Genomic DNA, 12,088 nt, shown 5'->3' with positions numbered 1-12,088 from the left:
ATGTGGCTTCAGAAGCCCAATGCTGGTGGGTTCGAAGCTGGTGGCTTCAGAAGCCCAATGCTTAAAGCACATGCCACTAGAACCATATACACTTTTTCCGACTTACCTACAAATTGGACTTAAAGAGACGCATAGGAGCACATTTCGGTTAGTACCTGGGGACTGGCATATTTAAAACCCAGATGTTCTGAAATGAATGAAACCACATGCAATCACAGGCGTATTCATTTGCCAAGTCCTCTTGGGTTTGGGGCTCAGGGTGACTCACCCACAGAGCTCATGGATGAGTGTCTCACCTGTCTGGGCTGCTTTTCCTCACATCGCTGGCTTTCCTTCACTGAGTGATAGCAGCTAGGCACAGATGCTGACAATGGAGATGCAAAGAGGGTTAAATGTGAGGGGGCTTCAAAATGATTGTGGAAAACTGAAATGAAAAGATTAAAATATAAACTTTATTTCTCAACAATGTTGTTGTTGTTAAGTGCCGTCGAGTTGGTTTCAACTCATAGTGACCCTGCATAGAGTTTCCGAGGAGCGACTGGTGGTTTGAACCTCCACCTTGTGGTTAGTAGTCTACTGCTTAGCCTACAGTGCCACATCAGGACTCCATTTCTCAACATTGTTCTTGCTAGTTGCCATCGAGTCGGCACCGACTCATAGCGACCTTATGCACAGCAGAACGAAACACTGCCCGATCCTGGGCCAACCTCACTACTGTTGCCATGCTTGAGTCCATTGATGCTGCCTCCTGGCCAATCCATCTCGTTGGGGGGTCTTCCTCTTTTTCTCTGACCCTCCACCTTACCAAACATGATATCCTTCTCCAGTGACTGGTCCCTCCTGACACTATGTCCAAACTATAAGAGACGAAGTTTGTCCATCCTGGCCTTCAAGGAGCTCTATGGCTACACTTCTTCCAACACAGATCTGTTGGTTCTATGGGCAGCCCATGGCACTTTCAATATTCTCTTCCAACACCATAACTCAAAAGCATCAATTCTTCTACGGTCTTCATTGTCCAGCTTTTGCATGCATAAGAGGTTACTGAAAATACCATGGCTTGGGTCAGGTGCACCTAAGTCCTCTAGCTGACATTTCTCAACACAAGCTTCATCAAAGTTAAGATGCTTTTTTTTTTTTTGTAAGCAATGACACCATCCCTAAGGAACTGAGGGTTCTGGGAATCTGACCTGTCAACGCAGTCTTTTAAATATTATTAACTGTAAGAAAATAATGTAAAAGGTAGGAATAATGAAAATCATGTAAAAATGTAAGACTACAGGTATAGTGCCATAGGTTTAGCACTGGACTGTGAACCAAAGGTTAGCATTTCAAACCCACCAGCTGCTCTTTGGAAACCCTATACAAGGTTGAACCAGTTTGATGGCTTTTAGCAACAACAACAACAGCTGTAGGAAAATAGATGCCCTTTAAATATTTTTTAAGATTAGGAAACAAAAGGAAGTCAGAAGGACCCATATCAGGACTGTAAGGTGGATGCCTAATTTCCCACCGAAATCCTTGCACAGTTGTACTCGTTTAATGAGACGAATGAGCAGGAACCTAGTAAGTGGTAGAGGAGGATCTCTGGTGAGCTTCACCTAGGCCTTTTCTGATAAAGCTTCCGCTAACTTTCATAAAAAAAAAAAGGAGCTCTGGTAGCGTAGTGGTTACGAATCGGGCTACGAACCTTAAGGTTAGCGGTTCGAAACTACCAGCCGCTCCACGGGAGAAAGATGAGGCTTTCTACTCCCGTAAAGATTTACACCCTCGGAAACCCTGTACAGGGTCGCTATGGGTCGGAAACGACTCGACAGCACTTAACAACAACAACAACAACTTTCATAAAACATTCTCATTATGGTGATGGTGGTGGTTATGTGTCATGGGGTTGGTTCCGACTCATAGCAAACCTCTATAGGGTATCCGAAGCTCTAAATCCTTATGGGAGCTGAAAGTCTCATCTATTTCCTGTGGAGCTGCTGGTAGATTTGAACTGCTGACCTTGTGGTTAGCTGCTCAGTTTGTAATCCACGATGCAGCACTGATCCTTATTTTCATAGTAAGCAGATGTTCGTGCTCTCTGACAATCTGTAAAGTCAATAAGCAGAAAGCCTTGAGTTTCCCTCCCACCCCCAAACTGTTACCACAACGTTTGCTCTTGCCTAATCTGGTGTTCTTTGACTGGACCACTTCCACCTCTTGGGAGCCATTGCTTTAATTGTGCTTTGTCTTCAGGATTGTGCTGATAAAATAATTTCCTGTTATAATGATTCCAAGAAAGGCGTCAGGATTGTGGTCCCACTTATTTAAAATTTCCATTGAAAGCTCTGCTCTTGTGTGCAGCTGATTTGATTGCAGCAGGTTTGACACCAAGTGAGCAGATAGTTTGCTGAACTCTGATTTGTCAGGTAAACGTAAGCTGAACCAATTGAGATGTCTATGTGTTAGCTATTGTTTCTGTTGTTTATCTTTCTCTCTCTTCGAATAGGTCATGCATAAGATTAATATTTCCCTCTGGATGGTTGCCACTTCAGGCTTCATCTTCAACATTACATCGTCTTGCCCTTCTTAAAATGAATTATCCATTTCTTTGGGGGCATTGACTCCCAAAACTTTTCATAAAACGTCAGTGATTCCATCACTCTTCCACCCATACATTTGATGTTTATTCTTGCTTCAATTTTAGCAGAATTCATGTTGCTCGGGTGGAGGTTCTTTTCAAACTGGTGTCTTATCCTTCTTCTTCAGATGTGTTATAACAAGTTAGTAAGCCTTCCTTGAACTTTTTGAAGACGTCTCATATAGTTTTGTTCTCAAGTAGTTTACCAAAGACCTAGACAAGTCTATCTCTATCGTCAGTTACAATACCAGGTGAGAAGTAAAATGTTACTACTCCAGAATGGACCACTGGGGAAAAGTTCCTACCTCTCCCTCAGGCTATCAAAGAAGGCTTCAGAAAGGAGGTGACTCTTGAACAGAACCTTGAAGGAGAAGGTGAATTGGAGAGACAGTCACCCCTTTTATCTTCATTTGATTTGCATTGGGGAGTTTTCCGAGTGTATTTCATGGATAATTCATGGAAGGCATTGAGCTAAGAGTTCTCTATTTGACTTGTGGCAGCTGTTTGCTGTGGGATCCTAGACATGATGAATCATGGGTAAAGCATTAGCTTATCCATAAAACACTTGCATATATTGAATGTCCTGTAATGGAACTACAGATTCATTTTGATTTGTATTTTGTCTCTGTTTCCATCTTTTCCCAATGACTACTCCCACTAGCCCTTGTACCAAACCCAGTTTGCTGCCTTTGAGTCTATTCTGACTTGTGGCAACTCCATGTGAGTCAGAGTAGAGTTCTTCCCTAGAGTTTTCAAGGCTGTGACCTTTGGAAGCAAATCACCAAACCTTTCTGCAGAGATGCCTGAGAGAGTTGGTTTAAACTGCTAACTTTTCAGTTAGTAGCTGACTGTTTAACTGTTTGTGCATACAGAGATTCAGCCCTGGTAAGCATCCACTTTTTTTCTAATTTTCATTTTCATTCTAATTCTTCTCTTTCTTCCTTCTTTTGCATTTATTTTTCTCTCTCTTTTTTCTGACTCTGCTTTTTTCCATTTCCAAATCAAATTTGTAAATGTCACATGGTGCTTGGGGGGAAAAATGAAAGCATTTGGACTGTGTTAGAGTAGAACCACCTGCAGGAATATAATTCACAGATATTTTGGATGCTTATTTGCCCTGCTTTTCCTCAGTCTGTTAAGCAGTATTTTAAGTCTTTAAAGGGCTTCCAGAAAGTACTGCAGCAGCTATATGCATAGTCTTTGGCTCAAATAACATACTTTACTACAACTAGATAAGATTGTGGTTGTTGTTAGGTACCATCGAGTCAGGGCTGACTCAGCATCCCTGTGCACAACAGAATGAAACACAGCACGGTTCTGTACCAGCTTCACAATCATTGCTACATTTGTGTCCATTGCTGCTGCCACTGTGCCAATCCATCTCTTTGGGGGTCTTCCTCTTTTTTTGCAACCCTCCGCTTTAACAAATATGATATCCCTATTCAAGGATTGGCCCCTTTGGATAATATGTCCAAAGTATGAGAGACGAAGTCTAGCCATCCTGTCTTCCAAGGAGCATTCTAACACAGAGTGGTTTGTTCATTTGGCAGCCCATGGTACTTTTAATATTCTCCTCCAACACCATAACTTAAATGCATCAATTCTTCTATGGTCTTCCTTATTCACTGTCCAACTTTCACATGCATATGAAGTTATTGAAAATACCATGGTTTGGGTCAGGCACATCTTAGTTTTCAGATAAGGGTTGTGGTTGTTAAGTGCTGGAGTCAATTCTGACCCATAGCAACCCTGTAGAGGGTTTCTGAGGAGTAGCTGGTGAGCTTGAACTGCTGATCTTGCAGTTCAAATGGCTTTGCAGTCTGGCAAATTAACCCACAGCGTCACACCAGGACTCCCAGATAAGAGTAGCAGCAACGAAAGCAACTGAAGGCTTGTGCTTGGTCTCTTCTCAGAGGAGGATGTGCATGACATGGATACTGAGATTTATTAGAATAGCATACAACAGGGAAATGTGTCCAGAATGGGCCAAGGTGGTATTTTTGTGAATATCTATTTTCTAGATTCTGCTACTGAGTACACTCTTCCTCGTATTTAATTGGGAGCTTTTTTTTGCGGGGTGGTGGTGTGTGCCTTACCTCCTTCAGATTACTGTTTTTTGTTTTTTAAAAAAGTTTTGATTGTGAATTATGTGATAGTTTACATGGGAGAACATTAGCTTTACATTCATCCTATCGTATACCATTTCATTGCCATGATTATAGTCCCCCCATGCATCATCAAACAACCAAAGAGTATACCTTGCAAGCCTGTCCCCGGTCATCAGCACACAGTCCCTCTCCCTCTCTGGGTCTAAAGTCACCAGATGCTCCATCTCTCCACGTCATCATCTCTGTCTCTATCTCTGACATCACTGCTTCTCTAGATAGGGCCGTACTCCACTCTTCTCTGATGTTCTCAGGGACCTCTGCTCCTGGACTGCAAAGTCAATCACTCCCTTCCTTTTGCTACAAAACGTCTTCTTTTACATTTCCAACCCTCAGTCAGTCCTGATAACAATTATTCACTATTGTATCACAAGAGTCCTATCCTCATCTCCTTTCATCAGCCCCACCCAGACAGATTGGATACTACTCAGTAGCGAGTTTACCTTCCTCCAGGCCCTCTGGATCTAGGTTCCCTCTTGAAAGCTTGTAAGCCAGTCACTTCTTGCCTTTGTAGCCCCCCTCCTCCCATTTTGGGTAGCCAATGTCTAAGTTGCCCATCCCTGTCTACCCTGTGTACCGAGGGGGTGGGAATGATCCTTGCTGAAAAAATTTGTTCCCTCTTTTGAGTTACTGCATCCATAGGTGTAGGTCAAGTTCATCAAATTGTATCAGATTACTCTTTTTTTCCTCTTCTTTCTTCTAGCCGAGTGCTGATCATCCTACCATGGAAGTTGGTATTATCTGCAAGTGAGGGTGTTCTTGTGCATATCCCCTCATTTCTTATCAGCTGGATGCTTCACTTTCCACTCTAGTCCTCTGTGGCTATGTCACTGTCTCTGGGCCCAGGAGTCCCCAGGTCTTGCCATACTGCTGGCCAACCAGGCACCACCAGGGTTCACAACAGTCCATTGGATGTGGTGAGACTTAGCTCACAACGTCATTGCTGTTTTTCCCTCATTTCCCTTTATCAGAGACCAACATGATCACCAGTCAGACCACATGCCTGCCTGTGTATTCCCCTTGAGTCTTGGAAGGGGGTTTGCCCTGAGGGGGCCCGACCACTTGCCTTGATGTCTCCAGGGAAAGCAATGTGCTTGTTCTTGTAGTAGTCAGTCGGACTGCTGTTACTGTTTTTGATTTTTCCCTATCGGTCTTTCTTTCAAGAAGTATCTTCTGTAATTGTAGCCACTCCAGGCTGGTCTTCTTGTCCTTTCCAGTAAAAATTTCCCACCTCAGAAGATTCTGAATGGGGTTCAGGCCTCCACCTATTGTCTTATGTAATGCAGAGGCTCTGCAGGAAGTCCCCTTCACTGGGTACGTTGTAGCCCCATTTTAGGTATTCCAATCAGTTATAGGCAGAAGATGGACTTACAAGCTTTCTGTGGTGATGTTTCTGGCTACTCCTTTCTCTCCCCCTCAAGTGTGTATTTTATAATTCTATGAAAGGGAAACCAGGATTAAAAAGACAGCCAAGCATCTTAACATTATTTCCCCTCTTTTACCCATTCAAACCATGCCTCCATCCCTATATCCCAGAGCCCTATTGCTCCAAGGTTGTGCATACATCATTTTTTACCTTGTCCCACTTAGTCCATCCATGCAAACTTGCCTAACTGTTCTCCATCCACCTTGATCTTCCATTCCCCTGCCCCTTCTTGTGTATTGTCCCCCCTCCCAGCACCCAAGCTATCCTCTGTTTATTTCCTTCCCTGTGCTCTACCTCCTCCTCCCTCCCCTCATCCCACCCCACACATCTTGGTATCCAGCAAGGAATCCCCCACCCCTGCCCGCACCCCCACCCTTTTAGTATGGGTTCTTTTTGTTAGTCTTTTACAACAGTGGTCCTAGGCAGTATTTCTCCTTTCGTGATTGAAAAATTTCACTCAACATAATGTCCCCAAGGTTCATCCATGTTTTGTGGTGGTTTACAGCTTCCTTGTTGTTCTTCAAGGTAGCATAATATTCCATTGTATGTATGTACCACAGTTTGTTTTTCCATTCTTCATTTGATGGGCACTTAGGCTGTCTTCATCTTTAAGCTATTGTAAATAGTGCTGCTATGAACATTGCTGTGTATATATATACTCGTATTTCTTGTGGGTAAATACCAAGTAGATCATAAGGTATTTTTGGATCAAGTAGATATAAGGATTGTTGGATCATAAGGTATTTCTATTTCCAACCTTCTGAGGAAGCGCCATATTGCTTTCCAGAGTGGTTGGACCATTTTGCAATCCCACCAGCAATGCAGGAGTGTCCCAGTCTCTCCACATCCCCACCAGCATTTACTGTCCTCTACTTTTTTGATCTTTGCTGTTATTGCTGTTGTGAGATGATATCTCATTGTTGTTTTGATTGCATCTCTCTAATGGCTATTGATCGTGAATATTTCTTCATATGTTTGTTGGTTGCCTAGATCTCCTTGGTGAAGTGTCTGTTCTTGTCCTGTGCTCATTTTTTAATTGGGTTATTTGTCTTTTTCTTGTAGAGGTGTTGTAGTTTCCTATATATTTTAGAAATGAGTCCCTTATCTGTGTGTCATTGTAAAATATTTTTCCCAGACTGTGGGTTCCCTTTTTACTCTTGGTGAAGTCTTTTGATGCACATAAATTTTTAATTTTCAGTATGTCCCAATCATCTATTTTGTCTACTTTTGTTTGTGTAGTTTTCAAAGTGTTTGGTAATCTGTGTATGCCCTGAATTAGAGCCCTCACATTTATCCCTGTTTTTTTCATTAATGGCCTTCATAATTCAGGGATTCACATTTAGGTCTTTAATCAGTGTTGAGTTGGTTTTTGTATTAAAATCGCCCACTATTATCATAAATTCATCTATTTCTTTCTTTAAATCTGTTAGAGTGTGAAGTAAAGGTCTTGTTTCAGTCTTTTGCATATTGCTTTCCAGTTCTGCCAACACCATCTTTTGAAGAGACTATCACCTCTCCATGTGATATATTTAGACAATTTGTCAAAAATCATTTGGCTGTATGTGAATGGGTTAATTTCTGGATTCTCGATTCTGTTCCTTTGATCAATGTATGTTTCATTATATCAGTACCAGGCTGTTCTGACCACTGTAGCCGTGCAGTAAAATTTGAAATCAGGGAGTGAGAGGTTTCCAACCTCATTCTTCTTCTTAAGCAGTGCTTGGCTTATCCTGGGTCTCTTTCCTTTCCATATCAAGTTTGTAATTGTCTTTTCCATCTTGAAGAATGTCGTTGGAATCTGGATTGGGATTGCATTATATGTGCAAATTGCTTTGGGCATTATTGACGTTTTCACAATGTTAAGTCTACTTATCCAGGAGCATGGTACATTATTCCTTTTTTGCAGGTCTCTTTTGGTTTCTTGTAGTAGTGTTTCGTAGTTTTCTTTGTATAGGCCCTTTGTTTCTCTGGTTACATTTATTCCTAGATATTTCATCCTTTGGGCAGCTATTTTAAATGGTATTGCTTTCCTAATGTCCTTTTCAGCACTGTCATTATTGGTATAGAGGAATCCAACTGATTTTGTACATTGATTTTATACCCTGCCACTTTGCTGAAACTTCCAATGAGGTCTTGAAGCTTTTTTTATTGAGTCTTTTGGGTTTTCTATGTATAGGATCATAGCATCTGCAAATATAGAGAATTTTACTTCCTCTTTGCCAATTTGGATGCCTTTAATTTCCCTGTCTTGCTGTTTAGCTCTTGCTAAGGCTTCCAGTACAATATTGAGTAGGAGTGGTGACAAAGGGCATCTTGTCTGGTTCCGGTTTGCAGAGGGAAGGCTTTCAGTTTCTCTCCATTGAGAATAATATAGGCTGTTGATTTTGTATATATGCTCTTAATTATGTTGAGGAATTTCCCTTCAATTCCTACTTTGTTGAGTGTTTTTTTTCAGGAATAGATGTTGGATTTTGTCAAATGACTTTTTTGCATCAATCAATATGATCATGTGGTTCTTTTCATTTGTCTTGTATAATCGATTACATTGATTGTTTTTCTAATGTTGAACCATCCTTGCATCTCTGATATGAATCCCATTTGATCATTATGTTATATCTTTTTGATATGTGTCTAGATTCTATTGGCTAGGATTTTGTTGCAAATTTTTTCATCTATATTCATGAGGGATATTGGTCTACAATTTTCTTTCTTATTGATGTCCTTTCCTGTTTTTGGTATGAGGGTTATGCTTGCTTCATAAAATGTATTAGGAAGCTTTCCATCCTCTTCTGTCTTCTGGAATAATTTGAGTAGAATTGGTGACAGCTCTTCCCTGAATGTTTGGTAGCACTCACCAGTGAAGCCATCTGGGCCTGGACTTCTTTTGGTTGGGAGTTTTTTGATGACATGATCAATTCCTTCTTTTGTTATGGGTCTGTTCAGCTTTACTACTTCACTCTGTGTAATTGTAGGTAGGTCATGTTTTTCTAAAAATGTATCCATCTTTTCTGAGTTTTCAAATTTGTTGGAGTACAAGTTTTCTTAGTATTCTGTTATTATCCTTTTGATTTCCTTTGGTTCCATTATGACATCACCTATGTGGTTTCTAATGAGTGTTATTGTGTCTTCTACCTGTTTTCTTTTGTTAGGTTTGCCAATTTTGTTAATCCTTTAAAAAATTTAGCTTCTTGTCCTGTTGATTGTTTCTATAGTTTTTCTGTTTTCTATCTCATTCATTTCTGCTCTAATCTTTATTATTTCTTTTCTTTTGGTGACTGTTGGGTTTCCTCATTGGTCTGTTTCTAATTGTTGTAGATGCTGTGTTAATGTGTTAATTTTGGTTCATTGTCATTTTTGGATGTGTGCATTTATTGCAATAAATTCTCCTCACAGCACTGCTTTCACCGTGTCCCAAATATTTTGGTATGTTGTGTTTTCATTCTCGTTTGTTTCTAGGAACTTTTTGAATTTACGTTATATTTCTTCTACTACCAAGTCGCTTTTCAGCAAGGTGTTATTCAGTTTCCATGTATTGGCTTTATTTTCTTGGTTTTCCTATGGTTGGTTTTTAATTTGATGGCATTGTGGTCTGAGAAGATGCTTTGTAGTATTTTGATATTTGTAAGTTTATGGAGATTTGTTTTGTGGCCTAACATGGTCTATTCTGGAGAAAGTTCCATGTGCACTGGAAAAGAATGTGTATTTTGCTGTTGTTGGGTTGAATGCTGTGTACATATCCATGACGTCCAGGTTGCCGATTGTGTTATTTAGTTCCTCTGTGTCTTTGTCAAGTTTCTTTCTGGTTGTTCTATCCATTTTTGAAACCGGTGTCTTAAAATCGCCCACTATTATCATAAATTCATCTATTTCTTTCTTTAAATCTGTTAGAGTGTGCTTTATATATTTTGGAGCTCTTTCATTGGGAGCATAGATATTTATCATGGTTATGCCATCTTGTTCAATTGTCCCTTTAATCATGAGATAATGTCCATCTTTATCTATTATGCTTGTTTTTGCCTTAAAGTTTATTTTATCAGAGATTAGTATTGCCACTCCTGTTCGTTTTTTATTGCAATTAGTTTGGTATATTTTTTGCATCCTTTGACTTTTAATCTGTTTTTGTCTCTGTGTGTGAGATAAGTCTCTTGAACAAATCATATTGAAGGATCTTGTTTCCTTATCCATTCTGCCACCTTCCGTCTCCTAACTGGTGCATTTAATCCATTTACATTCAGTGTAATTATCAATAGGTATTGATTAATTACTACCATTATGTTTGTTTTTTTTGTGGTGCTGCTGCTTTCTTTATTCTACTTGTCTTCCCATGCTGAGTTCATGCTTTTTGTGTTCTTTCTTGTGAGTTTTCTCATAGTTTTAATGTTACCATGTTCTTCTTGGATTTTCATTTTCTTAGTATGTTGTGAAGTATTAATTTTCTTTAAGGTTGTCTTATATTCCATTAAATTTTACCTCCATTTAATACAGTCTATCTTATCCTGTAATCTCCCTGACCTTCTCACCACCTGGATCTCTGTTCCTATGTGTTTACCTTCTTTCACATTGTAATTGTTTTGATCATAGACTGACCTCCCAGATCCTCTGAATTTGTTCTTATAGTTTTGTTCTCTTCTAGGTTCTTCCATTTGTTGATAGAGTTCTGGGAGGTGCTGCCATGTACGTCAGTGTCTGGTTATTGCCTGTTCTTGTTGGTTCTCAGTCCACAGAACTCCTACTAGGTGTGAAGTCCTTCCCAAGAGAGGACAATTGCTGATGATGCATGGATGTTTTCTCTATGGACTAATGAATACTTGTCATGGAGCATCAATCTTCCTTGGATCCTATATTAGGAACTACTGTCAGAAGATTCCTAGTTATCATTCCACTTCTCATAGTCTCTGGGGCCACTTTTAGGTTTTCTTTAATGAGTTAAGTGATGTTCAGTTGATTGCCTCAAAGCAACTCCCGGTACAGTTTCTGAGGAGCAGCCGGAGGTTTGAACTGCTAACCTGTGGTTAGCAGTTCAGTGCTTATCCTACATTGCCACACCAGGACTCAAAAAACAAAGGAAACACAACAAAACACCCAGACAACCGAGAATGGTTTCCTTCATCCATCGACCTCTGGGTTATGGGCCCAGCACACTTGTGCTGCGCCACTTAGCTACCTCTTAATGAGTTAGAAGACTGCAAATGCCCTCTTGCCTTCTTGGGTGAAACTTGATTAAAATGATAAAATTACTAAAGAGGGAATGAATTAATATTATTTTATCTTAAAAAAGGAGCTCTGGTAGCGTAGTGGTTATGAATCGGGCTGCGAACCTGAAAGTCAGCAGTTCGAAACTACCAGCCGCTCCGCGGGAGAAAGATGAGGCTTTCTACTCCCGTAAGGATTTACACCCTCGGAAACCCTGTACAGGGTCGCTATGGGTCGGAACCGACTCGACAGCACTTAACAACAACAACAACAACTATGGAGTTATGAGCTGATATTGGACATATGTTAAGGAATATGAGAAAAATACTCAAGAGTTTCGATATATGTCCTTTGCCTACATCACTGACCTCCACTCACTTAACAATCTTTTACTTCATATCTGGCTCCAGCTATGGCATTCTTCTCTTAATCTCCTTTCTCAAGAGTTTTCTCTTTATTACAGTGAGTGCATTGATAGATGGCAATTTGTTTTTTGCTCAAGATATCTTTTAGTATTCTACATAATTTCCCAAGGGGGCTTTGTAGGTTCTTCAGAATACTGGTGAGTGGGGAATATTGCAGTTTGGAGAGTTTTCAGGTCCTAGAACATTGAATTCAAAGGTCAACAAATCTGTTTTAGAAAATGACATCACGATGCCTGTCATACAGATAGAGAAATCG

At 40.3% G+C, this 12,088-nt stretch overlaps 1 protein-coding gene across 1 annotated transcript in view; it reads left to right on the top strand.

Annotated features, from left to right (window-relative positions):
• The window catches only part of IPCEF1 (interaction protein for cytohesin exchange factors 1), a 162,876-nt gene that overhangs the window by 100,176 nt on the left and 50,612 nt on the right, over positions 1-12,088 (top strand). The gene's annotated exons all lie outside the window — the stretch shown is intronic.

Source organism: Chrysochloris asiatica, unplaced genomic scaffold (assembly GCF_000296735.1).
Source record: "Chrysochloris asiatica unplaced genomic scaffold, ChrAsi1.0 scaffold00117, whole genome shotgun sequence".
In the NCBI taxonomy this organism is placed as follows: Eukaryota; Metazoa; Chordata; class Mammalia; order Afrosoricida; family Chrysochloridae; genus Chrysochloris; species Chrysochloris asiatica.
This window is presented reverse-complemented; position numbering and strand designations above follow the sequence as displayed.